General features: G+C 41.6%; 1 long non-coding RNA gene across 1 annotated transcript in view; it reads left to right on the forward strand.

Annotated features, from left to right (window-relative positions):
* The window catches only part of LOC122773233, a 63,901-nt gene that overhangs the window by 21,020 nt on the left and 18,567 nt on the right, over positions 1 to 24,314 (forward strand). Inside the window, exon 2 of the long non-coding RNA XR_006360868.1 lies at positions 14,152 to 14,227. This is a non-coding gene — a long non-coding RNA (uncharacterized LOC122773233). The remainder of the gene's footprint in view (positions 1 to 14,151; positions 14,228 to 24,314) is intronic.

Consider the following 24,314-nt stretch of genomic DNA (forward strand, 5'->3'; position numbering starts at 1 on the left):
ATGAAAACCCTAAGTGATTTTACTAAATGATCGATCATAAGTTCATTGATTTTGTACTGTCAGTATAATTTAAAAGTAGCTACAGCGTTCAGCTACATGTCTGATAAATTAAATAAATAAAAGCCAATATATTTGTCAAAATCAAAATGTAAAAAATGTCATTGACTGGGTATGATTTACCTCAATATGCATTTTTTTTCATTTTCTGCATTTTTACCAATATATTCCTTGGCATAGGTCTGCAATCTGGCATGTCACAATGGAATGAAAATAAAGCAAAGTAAGATGTCACAGAAACATGATGGAAAACAATGTCCGAAGAAATGTAGAAACAAAAATATAAGCAAACCCCGAGTTGTTTGTTAACCTCCTGTGTCTTTATGATTGGCAGAACCTCAGAAGCCAAAATTGTGAGCGAGCGTGAGGCACATTAGTCCATCACATCAGTCTGTCAAGTTACCCAAGCAGTCAATAAGTCCACATTCCAGCCAGCAAGTGCATCAGTCTGCCAGTCAGCAGCAGAGGAACACATAAATGATATATATATATATATATATATATATATATATATATATATATATATATATATGTGTACTGTGCAAGTAAAGGCTTCTAAAATATCAAATAAACGGTTCCATCCCTCTTAGGACTAGAAAACCAATTTATTCTCTCTTCATCTCAGTGTTTCATCTTTCAAATAACTTTCTCTAATCACACTGTTACCTTTGCTTCACATGCCTCTAACCCATTCTCATTCTGCATCATATATCAGGTAGTAATATTTAATTTTGCAGGCAGTGAGTACAACATTCATCGTTAAATTCTCATCGTTTGGCCTTTAAAGTCCCGTTGTGAGACCTGGCCAAGAAGGCAGCGTTAACCACACTGTCATGATACAAACAAAGAGAACTATCAAACACTGTAACAAAGTACAATGAAAGAATAAACATAATAAAAGGAGACATTATATAAAGAACAAATACATGTTGATGAACATTTATGTTGATGTTGATTGAAATTCCCCCAAAATGATGAATTCTGGGGAGCTAGCATGTGGTTTGGGTCTTTCTGTGTGGAGTTGTGTGCATAGGTTTTCTCCAGGTACTGCACTCCCCCCCCACAGTCCAAAAACATGCAGAGTGGATAGTTGTTTGTCTCTATATGTTTGCCCTGTGATGGACTGGCGACCTGTCCAGAGTGTACCCTGCATTTCGGCTCCAGCGACCCAGGACCCTCATGTGGAGGATAAAACAATGAATGAATGAAGGATTGAGATTAAGCTCCTTTATCGTTTGAGTCTAATACAACCTACACATTTTTATTAGCATTATAGACGTCACATTCTCAATCATGCAGTGGAAAAAGCCATTTCCAACCTAAAGTTCAATGGGTTCACTGTGGCATGGGACTCAGTTTTCTCTCCTCTCTATTTATTTAGCCTCTTTCAGTGGAAAATCTCCACTCCTGTCCGGCTACTTGTGTTCACACACACACACACACACACACACACACACACTTCCTCTCAGCTTCCTCTCTCTGCTGAGCCGTTAAAAAACACAGACTGCGCTGCTGATTATGTGCCCCAGCAGAAGGTGCAGTATACTGTGGTGGTGACTATAGCAACTTATGAGTTATGGCTGTGCGAAGGAGCCTGGAGCTGGCACACAGTCAAAGGAAGGACAGTGGGGGGGCGGAGGGAGTGTCAGTGGTGCACCAGAGAGGAGGGGAAGCTGCACTGTGCGAGTGTGTATAGGTACAGGATGTAACTCTACACTATACGTCCCCATTCATGTGTTTCCCATGTCCTATTAGGCAGTAATCATTCATGTGAGATGGTTCAGGTCATTTTCTTATCATATAGGATGTTGTGTTATATACATATGTATATGTATGTATATATATATATATATATATGTGTATATATATATGTGTGTATATATATATGTGTATATATATATATGTGTATATATATATATATATATATATATATATATATATATATATATATATACACATGGTGTCTTTACTAATTTCATAGTGACAAGATTGTCATTTTACAATCCAAAATCAATCATCACAATGTTGGTGATAAAATAAAGTGGTCACTTTGGCTGGGTTTAAAAAAAAAGATCAGTATTTGATTTTTCATTTGAATGATCCAAAACTGGTTCATAAAAATGCAAGATTGATCTTTTAATTTATACGTGCGAGTCACAAGGATAAACTCATTTGAAATACCTATAAAAGCGTAGTCATAGTGTCATATCCAGTCACTAGACAAAATATTATCACCTCCCGCTCCGAAATCCATTGCAGTAAAGAGACAGAATCGTATTCGTATTAATCGTAAAAAAATCTTTTTTGTAAACAAACAAAAAAGCAAGTTCTCAGTGAACCATTCCTGCATCACTGTGACAATGACAGAAATTGATTCTCTGTAGACTTTGGTGTAAAAGATTAACACAAACATTCCATGACGCAATTAAGAATTTAACCAATTGTGTGTCATAACTGATGCACATCAAACAAAGCACTGTTGTAATTACAGGAATCCAAGAAACATGGAACCTAATGTGACGCTAGAAGCCCTTGAGCTGCACCTTTGCCAAGTCATACTGCCGTGATTCAGGCAGACGTCAGTGCAGCAATTTTCTAATGCCTCTTAACAGCACACACACGCACTTTTTCAGGTGAGAGCCTCACATAACTTACAGTATGTGCCACTAAATGTACAATGTTTCAAGTCTTCCATTATAAAGCCATGGATGTTTGTGAACACAGGAACACACACTAGAGTTGGTGAGTCACATTTGTATCTTTGACCAGGTGTGGCAATATTTAAAAAAAATAAATAAATAATACTAATTTCACACTTCAGAAAAGCATCCCATGTTGCTCACTGCAGAATCCACCAGTAGTGATGTTGGTTTTATACATAAAAATACATAAAAACAGATTACACTACTGGAAATTGTGAAACCTGTACCTAGTATGCTGCTGAACTGTGCGCCGTTATTGGTCTACTTTTTACTACTATTTATTTTCTCCACTTCCCTCTGCTGTTTGTTTCTTTGAATAATATGTTCGTACTGTACTTTCCTGAACTGACCCATCGACCTCACAATGTCGTACTTGTGGAGGCATAGGGAGGTTAGAAAGGAGCGGGGAAACTTTGGATGATGCAACTCGGTCGTAAAACTGAGAGAAACACCACCTGACTCCTTCTCTCGTTTCCTTTCCTCACCTCTTGTCTCGTCTCCTCTCCTCCTCCCTCCGCTGAACTGCTCTGGACACAGCAGATGGCATTCAGGAGGAAGGGAAGGAAACAAAAACACCTTGCAGTTGTGGTGAAAAGTCGCGGGAATAATGAAAATGCAAACTGACTAATTATCATGCTGTGGGCGTTCACAGCCCTCAATTAAAAAGAAAAAAAACAAACTTGGCTGCATTATTGTGCAAAAATATTGAAAATTAATGGCACACACACACACACACTTGGAGAAGGAGACTGTTTGAGGACAAAAGGTGAGCGTGGTTTGCAGATTTTACCCTTTCCATTCATCTGCTGGCTCTGTCATGCTCTGTCCCCTCTGTGCACTTGTCTTTGTCTGCGTCCGGCCAGAGTCTGTTGGACACAGACAAAAGAATGCCGCCTGTCATGGAGATAGAGCACAGGTTTTGGCTTTCTGGGGGAGACGTGGAGGGGTCGGGGGTGGAGGAGTGGAGGGATCTCAGGGTTGGATAGGCATTGTTCAAAGCTGTGGCCATCCATTGTTGTTTTCTGGGCTCACTCCTGATCCGACACCGACCTCACCCATCTCCGCTGTCTCTGATTTCCTTCTCCCTCTCTACCCTCATTTCATTTTCTCCAGTGCTGGTGTTGTAGATGACAGTGAGAGTACATGGAATGTAGGAAAAGGTGGAAATGCAACAGATGTCTGACCTGATGCTGTTTTCATCAACATGGCTGCTTCAGGCAAGGTGGTACACCACACTGTCTGTCTGCCTGTCTGCCAGCCTGCCTGTCTGTCTGCCTGCACCACCTCACAGCATTGGAACAGTTCAGTGAATACGTTTCCATAGTTTCCTTGTCCCAGGATTCAGGCACTAACAAGAAATTGATTTATTGAATGAGGTGTAGCTGCCTCCACTCCTCTAGGTGGCGATGTGTTCCCTCTCATCTTGTTGGTATCGGCCATGTCCTGGTTGACTATACACACGTTGGTAACTTTAGCTAGTGGCTATGTTTTGCTGTAAAGTAAGAATGCGTACACAAAAATGAATTTCAACTGTTGTTTTTTAAACCACTTTACAAAAGAGCTAAAGTGAGAGGAAAACTCTGTACACTTATTTTGTAGGATTATTGTCATGTGTATGATTAACCACCACACTCACGTGTGGGAGGTCTACAACTGTGTTAGTCATCAGCAAGGTCTCTCCCAGGCAAAGGGAGACAGAAGGATCTGTGGTTAGTTCATCACTCAAGCACTGTTTCAAGGCCACGCATGTAAACTCTACTCAAGAGGCAGGTTAAAAAGTTTAAAACAATGGGTGCACTTTATTGTGTCAATCTTCAATCAACCCATTCACACCAATAAAGTGTTAAAGGTAAACCTGCTCAGGGCTGAGGCTCGTTGGTGAGATGAAGCTACACTCAGTGAATACCCAAATCCCAGGAGAACAGAGCACCCAGGTCAGCAGCAACTAAAACAAGATGCCACAAATAAACTCAGGATTGCAATGAAGACGGGGCAAATTATACTCAAACTAAACTACATATAATTGCCCAGAATGTAAGTAATTAGAAAGAAAATAACATAACTCTATTTTACATTACATAAAGGAATGAAATACTGCCTGCTCTAAACAAATTCAAAGGTTAATTCAATCAAAATAACCAAAATAAATATCAATACCAAGTCAATATACAGTACAACAAACTACACAAACAAAATAAAACTAACAACTAAGATGTCAGAATAAACTCAGCCTCTCTGCAGTGCAACATAAATATGCTATAAGCTCACAGGGGGAGAAGTGGGAGAAAGGAGTGCAAAGAGCGAGGCACGGGGGGGGTGGGGTGCTGCCACATTTACAGTCCATTCCACTTACAATGAATAGCTACCAGTGGTGTTCAAATGAGTGTCGTCATACTGCATGTGATGGACAGCATCTGTGCTGCTACATCTGGATAAATCTCCAGGAATTCATTTAGCAAACAGCAGACAACACACTGGACTGTCTCACGCAGACAAAGCAGGGACATTTCCTCACTCTTATTACAGCGTAGAAAAGACAAATCCAGCCGTCTCATGAGTCCATAGACATGATTTACATGCAATTTCTGCACATCGCAGCACAATTGCTCTTTCCTTTTCTCATCAGAAGAAGTAGCTCCTGGTAGCAGTGAGATATTTACAGTTACAGGTAGTTCATTTGCTGCTGTTAACCTTGCAGAACCTCATCTCTGAGGAAGTGGTTAAGTTTAGGGCTACGGTTTGAATTGTGGTTATGGTTAGAGTCAGAGTTAGGCATCAACTGGTTATGGTTACTGTAACTCCTTGTTTCAGCTGTCTAAATGAATGGAAGTCAATGCAGTGTCCTAAGAAGCAGAAATAAGTCAATACCACATTTATCTGACATGTTGAAAGAAATACAGAATATTCTACTCTGAACCAGCTGTTAATCTTCTGGTATTAGAAAAGAACCCCGCCCCCCACACACATTTATTTAGATGGAGTGAACGTTCATGGCATTTTTTAAACTTGTTTTTTTTAACAAAACCTCAAATTGTGAAAAGGTTTGAGTCATATTTGAACTTTGTTTAACTTCTCTTGTGTCCTATTTATCTTATGACCCACTCAACTGTTAGTGTGGCTCAAAGTACTTACCTTTATATACGGTAACACCAAATACCTGAAGGAAACCAGAAATAGAGTTTTGCTAATAAACAGCTGGGGCCATTTTTAAAGACAACTGTTTATTGATAAATAAATAAAAACATGTATATATGTGTGTGTGTGTGTGTGTGTGTAGCAAGGTTATGTGGAAACATGACTTTCTGCTTTTTGGTCAATCCTTCTCAAATGTCGTCAAATGCTCTCAGAGGCTGAGGCTCACAGTTCAAGCCATGACTCCGTCTGTCTGTGATTTGACTGAAGACCACGCACCAGCGCTGACGACTGGTGTCAGACTGCAGTCCACCTGCTCGCTGTGTGAACGATTAGCAGCATATCCGATGTGAAACTTTTGCCACACAATGACAGTTTTCAGAAATGAGATTTGAGCTGTTTTTCAGGGCGCGGAGCAAAGGTTTCAGATTTTAATCAACTTAAAGATTCTCACCTCCCTTTTCTCCGTCCCCTGTATTTTTTTGCTCTCTTCTATCGAGTGTTGCTATGCAGCAGTCTGGGGACAAATTGATTATTCAGTCTGGAGCTCAGACAGCCAATTGTCTCCTGCTCTGCTTTGATTCACCGAAATGTCACTCTGACTGATGCCACTGTTGATAAGTTCCTCAGTGGCACAGTAAACACTCAGACACACACAGTATCGTTGCAGTAAATCAGATAGAGATCAAAGTATTCTGCATTGTGGCATATAAATGGTTAAAACACAGCACCACACTGTTTTCTGCACGGTTACAAATGTACTACCCTCTAATAAAATTTGCAGTTAATCAGAAATTTCAGTACAAACTGGTTATTGTGAGATGACACCTTTTCATTTGATATAATTACATTTCTTTTGTTTTAGTGTTAATTAGTAGTGTTCACAGTTCAGGCGTCTGCAGTCTGCACAGAGAAACTGAACGCCCTGCAGTTTCTCTGCTGCACCAGCAGATGGAGAAGAGAAACGTCTTTGAGGGAAGACGTAGAGGACGAGGCGAGCGCTGCAGGGCTCCGTGTCTCTGCTGACATCCACTCACAGCTTTGCTCTTATTTGTTGAATCAAATTATTCATCGGGTTGGTTCGTGTCAACAAAGTGGATATGCAAATCTTTCAGAAATATGTTTTCTGTTTTCAGATAAAAAAAAAACCAAATCAGATTTACTGTCATTATGTTGTACTCACAAGAGAGAGCGTTTCCCTCGGGATCATCAATGAGAAATAACAAAAGACACAAAACTCACACTTCCAAACAATCGAAACACTCATGAGTGCATACACTATAGTGCAGTTACGCTCAAGTTTTTAAAGAAGGAAAAACAAAGTCAGAGAATAATCAGGCAATGCTGTTTCACTGTAAGCAGTAAAAGTCTAAATATCATATCATATAAAGATTTATATGATTTTTTTAAATGTCTTCTTGACCTCTATACATCAATAAGTAATATAAACTTGTTCATCATGCACCTGGAATCATTCAAATTATTAGAACAGTACTTTTATTGAGTGACACACATTCAAGTTTTTACAGTAAAAATTGAACAACAAAAAAACAAAATTAAAAACAAATTCCAAATGTTACGTTTACTATTTCACATATTTCAAACGGTCCTTTTATAAATTAAAACCACATTTTGAGTATGTAAATTGTTTAATGTCAGTCTGAATTTAAATCGATATGCAGTAAAAAAAAAAATATAATAGTTCATGCATAAATACTTCATGCAGGTTCAAGTAGCATGTGGCGTGATTTCAGGTTGAAAACTGATGTGACTGATGAACGACTGTGTCGTGAACTTGGTGTTTAACGACGATTTTGGGTTGATTTTAAATCAAAGTGAGGTGCAGGGTGAGAGAGAACCCAGTTACTAGTACTCCATACATGCACACACACACGCACACACACGCACACGCACACACACACACACACACATACACACACATGCATACATGCACACACACACACACACACACACACACACACACACACACACACACACACACACACACATGCATACAGACACACACACTCTTTCTCTGGGTCTCTTTCCCTGTCACTCACTCACTCACTCACTCACTCACACATACATGCTGCTGGGAGGAGGAGGAGTAGCAGCAGCAGCAGGAGGAGGAGGAGGAGGAGGAGTGTCTGTGGGAGATGATTTCCTTCCCTCTGTGTCGTCCCCCTCACCCCCACCCCGGCCCCCTCACTGCTACGCCGTGTAAACACAGTGTTCCAGAGGAATGTTGGACTCCCTGACCTCCGCTGCAGTTCACTCGGTTCACCCTGGCCGCGCTGTGCTCCGGCATCAGCAGCACCACCAACCCCTCCCCTCCCCTCTCCTCCCCTCTCCTCTCTTCCACCTCCCCTCCAGAGCCCCTTCACTCCACTCACTCTTTCCCCCCGCCTCGCCTCACTCCTTTTCCTCGTGCAACCTCTCCTCCCCTTTTTCCTCTTCCCTTTTTTTCCCTTACCTCTTTTTTCTCTCCTGTACTTCCCTCTCCCCCTCTTTTCCCCTTCCCCTTGTGCTCTCCCTTGTCCCTGTTTTCTCTGTACCTCATCACGACCTCCTTTATTTCTTCACAGTTATCGTTATATGAACTATAACTTCAAGAACACACACACACACACACACAGAGTAAGACTACAACCACTTCTACTGATACTCAGTATAAGCAGAGGTGACAGTTGCATTCAGGTCTTCTACTGAACTAAAATTAGCAACACAACACAAAGACGTCTTGAATTAAACATTTGTGAAATGACAGCAATGTAACGCTCGCCGTATATTATATAATCTGATAATGAATGACATATTTTACTGCTGAACGCTGTAGTGGAAATACTTAGAACACAAGCAGCTCTAACTCTCTGCGTAGATGCGGGAAAATATTCAAGCAACATAGGAGTGTGTCATGCGTTATTCACTTCCACTGAGTCCAGCAGAACATGTAGTGAGTCCATTAAGACTGTATGTATCCAGTGAGTTGCAGCACGTTTCATGAGAATGGATCATGCAGAGTGTGTTTAGTGTGCAGGGAATTGAAAAGATATGTGTGGCAGAGACACGGGAGAGATTCAGAGGAGTTCCTCCTCAGGATCAAAACATGCTGGTTAAATAAATGTGAGTTTGTGAGACAAAGATTCAGACTTAAAGCCGTTTGGTGTAGTTTTAGAGTTGGCCCGGTCAGGGTTTTATTATCTTTTTTTTTAAGAGGACAAACTTATCACGACAGTATGAATCACGACAGGAGTGAATTTGTGCTGCCATTTCTCCAATAGTGTAACTAGTTCTGTTGGTTTAATCAATCACAACTACATTTGAGCCGTGTTATTTCATAAATCCCAAGTAAAAGACTGGGAAATTGACATAGTCTTTGGAAATGACTTTGGTAAATTCTATTTGCTCTTTTCTTAATAAAAGTCTTGAGGGATGGTTGTGTTTAATATCATTTGGTCAAAGGTTTTTTTTTCAAACTCTGTTTTAATGTTTTATTTTTATTTTGCTAAAACAAAACAGCCAGCGTTTCACTTCAAACCGTTTATTTTTAGTGATATGAATAAAACATTTAATATCAAACATTATTCACAGACGCGTTCGCTGAGAGAGGTTAGGATTTCACAGCTGCACCACCGGGTGAACTGAGGTCAGTGAATTATGGCGCACGTATACATTTTTTATAATGTAATCAGCGCTATAATGCTTCTGCTAAAATGGGTAGGAATGCCCGCTTTAACCAGTCGTGGTATACTTTGCATATCAGTGGAAACAACTACTTTTCCATCAGCCTCCTCTTCCTCTGCATCATCAACCTGACTGTTTTGTGATTGCCATTACTTTTCCTTGTCAGTCTCTCTGTCTGTCCCCCTGTCTGTCTGTTCATCTGTGTGTCTTTTTGTCCGCCTCCATCTTGCCCTCTCCTCACTGATTGGAAACCGTCCTCACACGTTCGGCCGCAGCTGTATTTATTTGTTCGCATGAATCCAACGCTCAGTGTAATCAAGCAGCTCCATTTCACGTAATTAAGCGTTCATTTTTCAACCTAGACCGCGAGTGCGCGCAGGGGAACCGAGGCTGACTCGGGGCAGCGTCGATTCTTCACTCAGATGATGCGAGTCGTGCTGCTGCAGGAACATGTGGTCGCTCAGCTCATTATGCTGACAGGGAAGAGGCACTTGGCTGACCTCTGCTGGGCCCCGACAAGCACTGTGGCAGATGTTGATCGGTTAATGATTCAATCCAGGATGTATATATATATATATATATATATGAACATAAGTCTTCCTCTGTCACGGTGTCTGTAGGAGAGTCACTGCTGCATCCTGCTGTTTGTGCAGCAAACACTTAGCAGCTGTAACAGTGTCACTTTGTGTGATTAAACAAAGACGTGTGTAAATATTCTCACATTACAAACTCCTATGTAAATGAATACTACAGTATTTCCACCCTGAATGACATAGTTTGGTTGACGCTCAGTGTGTAACAGCTTGAGCCGTGAAAAATAATGGTGACACCAGAGGAGAAATCCTTAACCCCTAAGAAATATGTTATGTAGCTCCGTCACAAAAATATTAACATTGTTTTAACCTTTATTTCACTAGGAAGCCACATTTAGATACAAATCTTTCCATTCGCCTGCAGGAGAAATAGCAGAAACTGATGTGGAGAGGAATGATGGAGAGAGAGAGAGAGAGAGAGTGTGTGAATGAGAGGGAGGGAAGCAGATGGCTGGAAATATAGCCTGCTAAATTATTCAGCTGGGCTGGAGTCTGGAGATAGATAGATGGATAGAAGCTGGCGTGGATACTTTTATTAGGATTCTGAGAGCTGTGAGGAGAGTGCTTCAAAACACCGTCATTGCCTTTTGAGAATAAGAAAAGTAATTGCATCAGGTCTGGGAACAGCTATTTGCTGGAGGAATTAAATCTATGTCCCAAATTAAAGTGTGAAACGAGGACACACCTCTGCATGTACCAACTTTCACTCACTTTACATGCAGTGTGTTTTTCCTCTCCTAATACTACGCGTCTGTCGAGTTTAACAACAATAATAGTAATAATAAAAAAAAAGAAAACTCACACCAATTTTGATTAGTACTGACAATGCAGGAGGATGTTTGCCATCAGCAATTTAGGTTCTCTTCACAGTGAGCTTGAATAAAAGCGAATAAAATTTCATCTGTGTAAGGAATGTGTGCTGAAGGACTGTTGTCGGGCGACCTGTGGTCCTTGAATGTGTTCCAGGATCTCCGAGCATCCTTAGAAATAAATCAAGTTCACTATTGTTCACCTGAACGGCCTGATTCATTTTAAAATCTTCCTACAATCATTTCCACATACACTTCCACGGAAATATTTGCATTGAAACCCTTTACTCTGCCCCGAGGTACGTTATTGTTTGCTGTTTTTCCGCACTGTATCCCACAGTGTGTAAATATCAGTAAATAATAAATATGAAATATCTACATGTTCTGTTTTTTCCATGTAGCTGAGTGCATCATGTTTGACTCTCAGAGTCACCGACACACATACACAGATGCACATATAGTCCTAAGCGGAGGGCTCCAGGGAAATAGAGCAGAGAGGAAACTACGTGCCTTCGCCAAGCAAGGGCTGTCTGGTGTCATGGCAACCGGTGCAGATTACCCCACCCTCCATCAGTCGGAGAGGAGAGGAGAGATGGGCACACACACACACACACACACACATACAAGCAAACACACATTTCATATTTAAAATAATGTATTTGCTTTGAAAGCCGTTACATGTCAGATGATTACATTTCAAAATGTCCCCTGTTTTTTTTTCACTCGAGCTATATTGTCTGCACCCGCAGCAGTAAACACGAGAAGCCCTGACTCGACATGTAAGTACAGAGTGGTGTAGAGAAAGAGGAGGAGGAGGAGGAGGAGGAGGGAGGCAAATAATGGTGTGATGGTGCAGGGAGAGGTTGAGATGTGTGGAGGGGCCCATAAATGTATAGCAGAGCTAAATGCATCGAGGGGATATGCCTTTATTAAAAGCAGGAGCAGCTTCAGTCATGTGGAGTCGGACACGAGCACGTTTCACACTTCCACAGCCCCACGACACCGAGATACCACTGTGTGTGTGTGTGTGTGTGTGTGTGTGAAGGTTAGCGCTGCAGCCACAGAGAGTGAGGGATGATGCTGGGCATGAGGAGAGCACAGAGGCACTGATGCATGGACGAGCCGACAGCAAGAGAAGGGGAAGACGAGGCCAGGGGATAATATTAGAGTCTGCATGTGAGTATACGGGAGGGCAGTTGCAGATTTTGGTAGCACACAGAAAGAGGCGATACGGATAGGGCGGGGAGGAGATAAATGGCATCAGCGTGAGGAGATGAGGAGAGAGGAAAAAAAAAAATAGAGGAGAGAGGGAGGGCGGGTGAGTGAGGGAGAGAAAGGAGGGAGGGGGGAGTTTTGAGGTCGTTTGAGGACACTGAATCCTAAATTGACTGCGGCACAGGCATCGTCCACAGTTACATCACAGCTGAGCTCAAACTCAGGATGAACTCCCTCCCTCCCTCCCTCCCTCCCCCCCACCACCCACCACCCCATCGTAAAGTGGTTCACAGCAGACTTACAGCAGCAGAGACGGAGTGTGTGTGTGTGTGTGTGTGTGAGGGGATGTATATAAGGGGTTACTGCAGACCGTCTGCCTCTTTGTTTTTCTGCGCAGCCGTCGGTGACATGGTCGGAATCAGCCTCGTCGAGGCTCCTGTATTTCTCGAAGGCCAAATTGTCAAACTGCTGCACACAAAGTAACTCAGTCTTACATGATATAGCCACGCAGCGACTAAGGATCTGTGACTCAACAACAATATGTGTATTTTACTTTTTTCTTTGTAGATTTATAGCATAATTAAAACTATAATATCAGGCTGAATGCTCCATTTTTTTGTCCAGCCGCACAACCTTCACTCACTCACTCACACAGTGAGCGGCCACACTGCTCTGTCAGGGTTTACAGCACAAATGAAGGGCACCTTGAAAGCATATGCCAATGTATATAGGCTAAGAACCTACCTCTGTGGCTCTTATGTGCTTTTTTCATGAGGATTTGAAGCAATAACCTGACTAAGTCGCCTCGCTTTATGTGTAATCTTCAAATGATTCCACTTGAAACATCATTTCCCTGCAGCTGGTTGGCTATCTCCTCTTAAATCTCTAAGGAAAAATGTCTATCTCTGGCTCTGCCATCAATGAAAGGATGCACAAGATACCAAGTCCACTATCTCGGTTTAACTCTTGGTTCATGTTGGAGTTCAGATCCGATGAACAGCCCACGTTTTCCCCCAGATTTGAAATCAGTGTAATCTTCTATCTTTTATGTGAGTTACAATGAGGCCAGGAAAATGTTTTTCATGGTTTACTGAAGATTCATTTCAGCAGAAACACAAGATTTTATTTAAATGCGTATGTATTCAGTCGTAGATTGGTCACATATGGCATCAAGGCATCCCAATGTCTCTGGGGCAAAAGTCAGATTGACAGACAGACAGACAGACAGTTTCACCGCGGTTCATTTGTATTATAGTATCGAGTCTGAATCTGGACCTGTTTTCTAGATCAGGAAACATTAGTGCAGGTGTGAACGCACACACGATGTATTGCGATCTAAATGCTATCGGACTGGCTGGACAACATCCGGAGGTGATCTCAGTCGGATCACTGAGATCAGATCGTAGTGTTGCCAGGTGTAAATGTGATCCGTGCTCCCAGGACTCCCTGTTACAACAAGCTGTGAGTTGAAAGGTCACTTAACTCTCAGGACTCTCAGTTCCATTTTATCCCCCATTATCTTTTGGAAAACTTCTCATTCACTGTCTGGTCATTTGGTTCAAGCACAATGAACTTTCAACATTTAAATAAAGGTTTTAAAGCTGCTGTGTAGGTTTTTCTTTTCTGAACAGAAATGATTTAACATTATACATATGCTGAAAACGGGCTCCATCAAGAAATACAATCAGAGCTGACCGAGGGAACATCTGCGTGTATGCAGCAGCAGAGCAGTGGTGGGTGGCAACAAGGTCGTTTTCCCGTCTTTGACACAAAACAAATCACTTCCTGTATGCAGCGCAGGAATGTTGCCCGGCAACACAAGATCTACACAGCGGCAAATGTTTATTTTCTGCTCTGATCCGTTTAATGACGATCCTTCAGAGACTTGCCTGCTTGACGACTCCATATAATCTCTGCAGACATTTAGATATAAACTTGCTTTATCTTTTCCTTCCTCAGGAGCTGCCAGGACTGCAGGCTAGAAGCTCCCGATGACACCTGGCATTCATCTGTAAGTGCTGACACCGCGTACGCTGTAAGTGATTCACAAGTAAAAGCTATATTACTTCATTCTGCCCCTGTAAGACAGTTGCATAGCATGTGAGGAGAGTCGGACCAAACTGATGATGAAAAAACCTTTATTCTGAAATCCATCCATCTTCTACCTGATGAGGGTCAGCTGACATCCTGGACAGTTCATCACAGGGTCATACATAGACAAACAACCACCCACCTCACACACATACAGTCAATTTAGAGTGACCTATTTACCTTATCCCCATATTGCTTGTTTTTGGACTGTGGGAGGAAGCCGGAGAAAACCCACGCACACACGGGGAGAACATGCAAACGCCATGCAGAAAGGCCCTTGTAATTTTCTCATGGGTCTAAAATACATTTAGTTTAAATGGCAGAATATGACCAGAATATGGCCAACTTCATAGGGTCAGCAGTGGACTCACACTCCTGTGCTGTAGAACACTAACACACTGGTTGGGAAGATGATTCCTGGCATGTATGTAAGCATAATATAAAAACAAACACAATTCATGTGAAATTGGTGCAATGGAAGAGGTAAGTACTGAACATGTCAGGTCCCTGTGTCCTGTCCGTCTCCCGCTCTGTCTCCTCCCCGTGTCATGCAGCTGTTAGCGTTCTATGGTCATCGCCCTATAAATACAGCAGCTGACTGATGGATCCTGCAGCAGCTGTCTGCTGTCCCACAATACATGGACATGCCGTTTTCACACACATACAAATGGCCGAAAAGACGTTTGGTTGCGTGTCTGTTAAATGTCCTCAAATTAATATGATGTCATTTATCTAATAATGTATCATTTGACAGGGTGGTTTCATTCCAAAATGCCATTACACTAATGTTCAGTTTGGTAACACCATCACTAACACTGGGTAGATTTTACCAGGTTATAATATCCCTGAAAAAAAAAATACTTCTCATCAAGTAAAACAATACATGGCAAATTGAAGAATTCTTCTTTTATTTCCAGCCATACAACATCTCATAAAACATCATCATGGGGCGGGGGGGCTATACAAATCCTCTAAAATGAGTGGAAGCAGTCGTTCATAACCTTACACTAAATAAGGATTACATGCTAATTGAATTCAAATGGCCAGCTCGTCAGCAAGCTCTGCAGAAGCCCGATAACGACCTGTTTATTTAAAGCAGGTGTGTCGGAGCGAGGCAACTTCTACAACATGCAGAGCAGTCGAAAGACTGTCTTAAATAATGATTATTATTATAATTATTATAATAATACATTATTCCGAGCGTATTAGAAATCAAGATACGAGTTGGAGAAAGTTGTCAGAGCCAAACAGTGACACAACCATCCACACTACATGGTGAGTTTGGAGTGAACATACAATAAGAACATCCCCAGAACATTTCATCCAGTCTGATCCGTTTCTTTTTGAATGATGCTGCTCGCAGACAGTTGAAAGCACAACCTCCCTGGTGGAAGTCATAAATAAATAATATATATTCCGCCTTCATATCGCACCACCTCTTGAGTCAGCTCTTCTGAAAGGGAGCGGTGATGGATGAAGAGGTCAACCCACGAGCATTTCCCCTCTGTGTCCGGAACACACGGCAGAGTGACAGTGAAACAATGAGGTGGATGCTGAGTATCCCAGGTTTCCTCTGTGTTCAGTGCCGCAGCAGCAGCAGCAGCAGCAGCAGCAGCAGCAGCAGCAGCAGCAGCAGCAGCATGGACAAGGAGACGCATCATTGCAGTGAAGTGAGGCCTGTTAATAGGCCCACGACACAGGGGGTGTGGTGGTTCTGCTCAGGGCTCACGAGAAGACGAGGTCGGGGGTCAGAGAGGAGAGCGGTATGTGGAACGAGTGTTAGAGACAAGAGGAGTAAGACGGGAGGGAGAGGGAGTAGATGTGAGTTTGTTCATGTATGCATACAGTATACACATATATATATATGTATATACGTATATATATACATAATAGAGGATAATTATTTCTATTTTACTTAGAAACTCACATCCAGAAAATATGCATGCAGTTTTTTGTTGTTTAAAAAACATCCTCTACAGGTGTCAAGTATTTAGCAGGATCTACCTTTACACTTGAACAATAACACAGCTCTGACTGACTGACAGAAAAAAAACAACAGAGCTGGTGGTGCCTGACACTTTTGCACAGTACTGTATATATACATATATTTAATTTTTCATAATTATCCTGAATGAAAGCACAGGATTTGTAGAAAAAGTGCAGGATCAAAATAAAAATCTGTTCAGAGCTGCCACCAGAGCCTGATCAAAGAACTTTGTTCTTTTTTACATTAGTATATGTGCTTTAATCTAATGTTATCCCATTATTGCATATACACATACACATAGAGTATATCCATGTCCTGCAGTTTGCGTGTCAAGGCAGGTGGTGAAGATTGGAATGTAGTAGACAATGAGCTTCAACTCTTCTGTCAACATACTTGAGTCAGCCATTTGATAAGCACTTTGATTTTATTTGTGTACAATATTCTTCTGTAGTGCTTTCTTTGGTTTACATTTTTCACACTTGACCATGGGAAAAGCATTAATGTCATGACTGATATGTACACATCCCATCTTCTTCTATACATCACCTTGACTCTTTCTTAAAGCCGTAAAGTTTCATATAAGTATATAGAAGTATTAAATAAGCTTCTCTTCCACTCAGAATGAAAAATGAAATACTTCATAGTACTATTTCTTTTACCACATGGACGAGTGGTCTTTGGCAGATCATAATTGTGGACAGGCTTTAAATCACAATATGACTGGAACCAAAACCATCGATGAGCCACGTTATTGAAGTGGATTTTCCTTCATGGATATAAAATAAACGTGGAACAATATTCAAATTAAACTGCTTATTTGATTAGTCTTCATATTAAAATGAAAAACAAACTGTTGAATTTTTAAAACCACCAAAGTGTGGCCAGCTAAAGAAGGTCTCACATGGAGAACAGTGGCACTGGCGGCACAGTGATCCTCCATGAGGAGGAATACATCACCAAAGTTCACACTCGCATGTGAAAACCCACAATTATGTCCTGTGATTATTACAACGCACCACATGAACAGGTTCATCCTGATCCTCTTGGTGATCTGAGACCTGCAGTAATACATCGAGGCTCAGTTTGAGTGAATATAATACAGAGCTGCCAGACTTGTTGGGGTCAGGGGCCGTTTGATTACCAGGAACTGAGGGAACAATTGGGAACTGTAGTTTATTTTGAGCTAATCCCACATAAACTGTGCTGCAAGAGTCAGTCTTTGCTAATCCCAAACAAAAAGTCACGTGACCAAATGTTATTTATTTTGTCTGTTGAAAATTGTTGAAGATAAGGAGTCTTATCTATCTATCTAGCACAAGATGTCAGTTTTATAAATGATGTTCCCATTTAGAGGAAAGTAGAAGATAAAGCCCGACACATAGTAGACACTCAATTGACAGCTGTTATCGTCCAATAGTTGATTTCCAGTTGCAAAACCTCAATATAGAGCTGGCCAAATTGCAAACCATGTGGTTTTGGAAAGGGAGTTCAGACTCATATGGGTACATAAGAGTCCGGTTACCTCTTGAGATTTGTTTTTTAAAGAGCAAATACAGTAGATCGTCAGGATTCTCAATGAGCCTGAACAAAGTGTTTAAGCCCAGAATGACATGGATGAAATGAGAGACACAGATCATTTTGACAGATGTGGTAGGTGGTACATAATCATATTATTTTTCATTATCAGTGCTGTTTGGCAACTGTACAGACAAAAGATATGCCATACTGTGACATGGCCTTTTGCCGTAACAAAGTAAAGAAAGTGTTTTTATATTTATTTTTTCAGACAACGTCTGTTTTACTTGCATCCTAAACGTTGTGTCATTAATCTTGATATAAATGTGTTGTGCAGTGATGTGCAGTTTTTGTAGTTGTTGTTTAATGCACATGGCAGCCTCGGTGCTATTTCACTCTTATTAGTATTTGTAACGTGACGTATTTGTGACTTTGATGTCGGCTAATGCATTTGTGATGTTGGGCTATATACAGTAAATTGACAAGACTTGACTAGGTCAAGACCTAGAATGTCATAGCATCCTGGTGTGTTTTTAAACACCTCCGCCCAATACCCAAGAAGTGGGCTGAGTGAATGACAGGAGGGAAGGAGAACTGAGAGCAGTGCAGGGGGTGTGGTTTGATATTAATTCTCACACGAGTTGCAGCTGTGTGGAAAGTCCCCACTGCTAATGCGATGCTCCCCGAGACGAGCCTCTCAATCGATCAGATGCAAGGCGCGACATGTTCTCTCGCGTCTGAGACCTGCTGAACAGCGGATTTAGATGCTAAGACCAGATTGTGAATATCCACAGTAAATGTCCACTAAGCCTAACCCGGATATTTATACTACCCTTACTGTAAGTCCTCAGTCCTAGCCTTGCCCCTAACCCTCAATCTCTGTCTTTAATCGTACCCCTTCTCTGCTCTGAGCATCTACAGTATATGCACTGCCAGTGGGTTCATAAAAAGGGGTGGAGTCTGTGACAATGAGCCTCACGCTGATTGGGCAAGACGGTGATGAAAGCGTGTACCAGTAACGCAGGCGTGGACTAAGAAAGGCAGTACATATGTACATTATTATCATAACATTGAAGTTTGAATACTTCACATTAAACTGTACACCTGGATCAGTAAATAAAATCACTTATATACTGGTTTTCACCTTTCCTTACATGCTGTGACACATTGTGACATGGTAAGCTTTCTTTTTAATGGGAAGGATGTTGAAGTTATTAGAAATACTATGATCTTTTCCTGCTGCCTAACCAGGTGCTTTACATGCCAAAGCCTACCCACATGTTATTGTCTGTGCCTAAACCTAACCACATTTATAGCCAGGAAATGGTTTTCATCACCCTCACTTCTTCATCTCAGCCAAATGTGCCACAAGCATTTAAAAACATGACCACAGTGAAAGTGATAGTGATCATTTTGGTTGAGAAATGTGAGCTCCTGCTCATCTGTGATTTGTAGAAACATATAATCCTGTTGACAGGGGTTGGACAGCCTCTGCAGCCTGTATGTACACGTTTTATTTGACCTTCAGTCAGTGCCTACATGCTTCCCGTACGGTCCCATTGTGAAAAGCCGAGTGACGTCCTCTGCAGAGGGAAGGTGGACACTTTGAGAGGGAATGTGATTTGCAGTGAAAACATGTATGACGTGTGTGTGTGTGTGTGTGTGTGTTTGTTTGTCTTTCCCCTGCTGGTCCCAGCCGTCTGAAGGTCATGCCATCCCCATCCTCAGCTTCATGGAGAGCTGCCAATGCTGACGGCTGCAGCTACTGGTGCTGCACTGAGTCTGGCACTTGCTTCCCTCACTGCAGGGCATTGATTAAGTGGCACAGCTTTGCCTCACCTGCTGGAAACAGCCAATACCAATCCAGCAGCAGCCCCAGCAGCCAATACTGAGGCAGGGAAAGCTTTGGAAAGGCTGGAGACAAACTGGCAGCCAGAAGACAAGTGTTGTGATTTTTTTTTTTTCTTTCCTCTCGTGAAAAAAAAAAGCAGAGAAAATATCATGGAGGAGGAGTAGAGAAGACAGAGTAATAAGATGGAGGGTTTGGGTGTGTGTGTGTGTGTGTGTGTGTGGGGGGGGGATTCGAGAAGTCTGAGGGAGAAAAAAGGAAGGACAGCTTTTGAAATGGCGACAAGGATGAGCAGACTTGAGGGAAATAGGCGAGGAGACTGTACTCATTTACACACACACACATTTCGTGCCTTCTCTGGCTGCCTTAGTGAAGCTGTCAAGATGAAAAATGAGCTAGTCAAATCTAATAACATGAGAAGTTAAGAGGCAAACTTCTCATGCAGAGCTGCGGAGGGAAGTGTTGATGAGTACGAACACAGGGGATGTGAGATATTTATCCAGAGCTGAAGCACCGACTGTACGGCCTCCGTGCGCTGGAAATATGAAAGGGTTCAGCACAGCGTCAGTTGATTTGTTGTCTTTACTGACACGTCTGCTGAGAACTGCAGCAGTTTGCACAACTGACCAAATGAATCACTGACTGATATGCAGGGAAGTGACGTTGCAAAATACACTGAGATGAAACAGAATGCTTTCTTTCATGTAATTAAATGGGGGAAGAAAATCCGCTTGGCATCAATGCCTTCATTATTTTCGAGTGTCATGTGTACACAGTGAGGAAAGATAAGTAACATTTTTTAATTAGAATTCATTTTCACAAACAAAAAAGTTGTAATTGACTGATTTTATTAGCATATTGTTAATAATGGCCTACCATTAGTCCAGTGTCTTTGATTCATACTCTTTTATTATTGAGAATGCATTCCTCATTTACTCTCACTCGCTCATTTAAGAGTTACGTACTACAGTTTTAAAGGCATAATAGACAGGATTGCTGGGGAAATAGTTGACAAGTTTCATCTGAAGGTTATTTAACACAATAATATTCACTTCTCTCACTGTCAACCTTTATTAGTTCCTTATATTTCTTAACTGTATAAAATTAACTCTTTTTTTGCCCCAAGGTGTTAGCTGCTTATTAGTGGAGAGGGATTCAATCAATTAAATTCAATCTTGTCTTCATTCTTTAGGATTGAAGTTTATTTTAATGTCCTTTTTAGAGTGAATGAATGCGTTCTTGCTGCTTTGCTAATCAGGTGTTGTTTTTATTTAATTATGTTTCGAAACACGAGTGTCACAGAGATTTTCCGCCTCCAAGCCACCGTTATTGTCGGAGAAAAAAAGTAGGTTGCAAGGGCTCAACAACTATAGATTGGACTGTCAGTGTGAGGCAGTTACAGTGTCAGTAACACAACAGTGGAGGTGGAAAGAAATGTACAGTGTAGGAACAGTACAGTACAGCTATTTAGCATGACAACAGCCTCTGGGAAGAAGCTACTCCTGCGTCAGCTCACACTAGTTTTTATGGATCTCAGTCTTCTGCCTGGGGGAAGAAGTTGAAAGAGTTTGTGTCCAGGGAGGGATGGGTCAGAGATGATCATGCGTGCATCCTGCTTGGCGCTGGGTTAGGGTGCAGCTGAGTCTTGGGGAGCAGCTTGAGGCTAATGGTCTCCTCTGCTGAGTGAATAATGCTGCAGCTTCTCAGTGTCCTGTTTGTTTACAGGGATGATTGATATGAGGATGGAGTCAGTGGTAGAAGTGCCGATGTGGATCAACAGTGCCTGTGGCTGTTTGAGCATCTTCACCTGCCTCGGGAAGAACTTCCTGTGTGTTATGCACCTTATGCTGATGTCTTTTTTAAAGGTCCAGTGTGTAAGGATTAGTGACATCTAATGGTGGGACTGTAACAAATGGAGGACGCCTCCACTCACCCCTCCCTTTCCAAATGGCTTAGCAAACTACCATAGCATGCGACAAAGGATGTCATTCGTCTTTATTGTGGAGTAAACATCTGCTTCAAAATGTGCTGGCTGCTGTAGAAACATGGTGGGTCTTACTCTAAAGCTACAAAGTGCAAAATATTTCTATTTTAATGTGCTTATATTATATAAACATATTTATGGGTTGTATGTTCAATTTCTGCCAATAAATCCTGCTAAATGTTGCACACTGGACCTTTAAAATTCTTGGTGGTGGTGGTGCCAAAGAACTTGATTATGGCTGCAACTGGTGTGTGTGTGTGTGTGTGTTACTGGTCTTAGTCATGGTCCCTGGTGAACAGATTATGCTGCGACGCAGATGCCAAAGGTTGCTGACACTAAGTGAATGCAGCATGTCATTCCTTTTCAGTCATAATAGTACCTGTACTCTTAAATTTAAAAAAAACAAACAAGTGGCCACAATATTGTCTTTATTCTCACTTTATCACAATCTTAAAATGAATTAAAATTAGTTTTTTTTGTATGATCTTAACATATGCTACTAATACAACAGGCTATTTCAGGTGCTTGTTTTGGTAAAGAGCGGCAGTACGTAATTTTATTGTATTTCAATTAATAATAGTACCAAAATATCCAGCCTCAACTATTCCATTCTTTGGCAGCGTTCCCTTGGGGTGCCAGAGTAAAATGGATCGTTGCCGTCAGGCTGATTGGCCGACAGTTGGTCCGAAGGTTCGATGTCGTCATTCATTGTCGTCACACTGGTACGACATCGCGATACCTGTCTCGCTGACACAGGTACCAAGTAAAGGTACTGTTCTCAGTCACGGCTTCACCGTTCAAAGCCGCACTGTACTAAACCGAACCGTACCATGATGGCAACACAGCATTGGAGAACAGCATCATCTCGACTCAACGCTCCCCTTCTCCAGGAACCTCAGCCTGTTTGGGGGCAAGGTAGGTTGCCTGCTTTTTGGCAACAGTTCGGAAAGCCTTCAGGACGTCTTTTTGCTTAAGTCCTGGTGAAGCTGGCCAAGGGCCTGGATTGATGTAGAGTAGCAGCAAACAGCAGTGCAGAAAAAAGAAGGTCTACCTTCAAGGCATTTGACAAAGCAGGGAACACACTGTAAACACCTGTGCATGCAGCGCTGTGTGGATGCCCATGTCATAGTCATATCAACATGGTAAAGACAGTCTGCTGAATTTTAAACCCAGCGTCAGAATGGAGAGGATAGGTTATTTCATTTTAACTCACAACCATATCTAAGGTTTACAGAGTATGGTCAGTAAAAGAGGAAATATCCAGTGTGCAGCATTTATTTGGGCAAAAGATTATGTCTCTGATCACCATCACCGAGGTCAGAGGAGAATGACAAGACTGGTTTGAAAGGATAGAAAGGAAACAGTAACTCAAATATCCAAACAGCACTGGACCCACAACACGTCAAGCCTTCAAGCAGATGAGCTACAGTAGAAGAAGACCACACTCGTGCTGCCACTTTATCAGGGGTCGTCTGTACCTAATAATGTGACAGGCGAGTGTTCATATTGATGATTGAGCTGGAAGGCAAGATTTTTGCAAACGTCACACAAGTGATTCTCATTTAAAGAAGGAAAACAACCGGGTGTGTGTTTCCATTTTGATGGTGTGTAAATGTCTGCACATGTGTGTGAACGCTCTGTGTGATGTGTTTGCACAGCGATGTGAGCCGTGTGAAGGTGGGGGTTAGAGCTGCCAGACTGATACACTGACACAGAGAGACACTTCTCTCCTCACAGTTCATCTTCACCTCCTGACAGAACCTGCTGGTGCAGATGACCTGACCCACATACAGCAGGCACCCACAGTCTCTCTTTCTCACCACACACACACACACACACACACACACACAGTTTGGAGGACATTACACTGACTTACATCCATGTCCTGGAAACGTCTCTTATGGTGTGAAACAAGGTTCATTGCTATTTAGAGCTGTTTAGATGATATGTTGTAATCACTTTTTAAACTGATATTTGTAACTTATGCTAACATGTCTATTTATTAAGGTTTATTATTAAAGGTAAATGTAGCATACAAAGACAAAGAGAATGTTTACATTTGTAAAAAATACAATTCAACTATAAAGTTGTGACATTTTAATGTGTTCCACAGTTTAATGAATGAAAGATCAGGACATTTGTTCATATCTTTTGTTTTTCCCTTTGTCATATTGTTGCAAATCAGATATTACTGCGCTTTGCTTATACCAATTCACTCATATTATAGATATAATAATATTATAGTAATATCATATCAGCTACACATGAATATTGTAAACATAAAACAATGGTCCACTTACTTCTTAATTTGACATGTCATTTCACTCTGTGCTTCAGCCTTAATGAGGCCACGGAGCAGAAAAACCCCGGGGACCAGCTTTGGTGAACTGGACTGTTTCTGTTGGACTGTTTCCAATCCCCAGCTGTTAACTCTGCAAATCACACTGGCCTTTATATAAGATCTGTCACTGAGAGTTATTTGACTCACATTTAAACAAATATTTCCTATTATTGTTTCCCTGTTAACACATTACAGTTACATTCAATTACCTTGTGTTTGTGTAGGTAGAAGATGAGGTACGATTGTTGATACGCTGTCTACTATTCTAGCCACTATTCCTTTTCAACGTGCATGTAAAAAAAGAATGCAACTAAAACAGGAGGACTGGCATTGACTGAAACAGGTTACCATTTCT

The sequence above is a fragment of the Solea senegalensis genome, linkage group LG8 (genome assembly GCF_019176455.1).
Source record: "Solea senegalensis isolate Sse05_10M linkage group LG8, IFAPA_SoseM_1, whole genome shotgun sequence".
NCBI classification, from domain to species: Eukaryota; Metazoa; Chordata; class Actinopteri; order Pleuronectiformes; family Soleidae; genus Solea; species Solea senegalensis.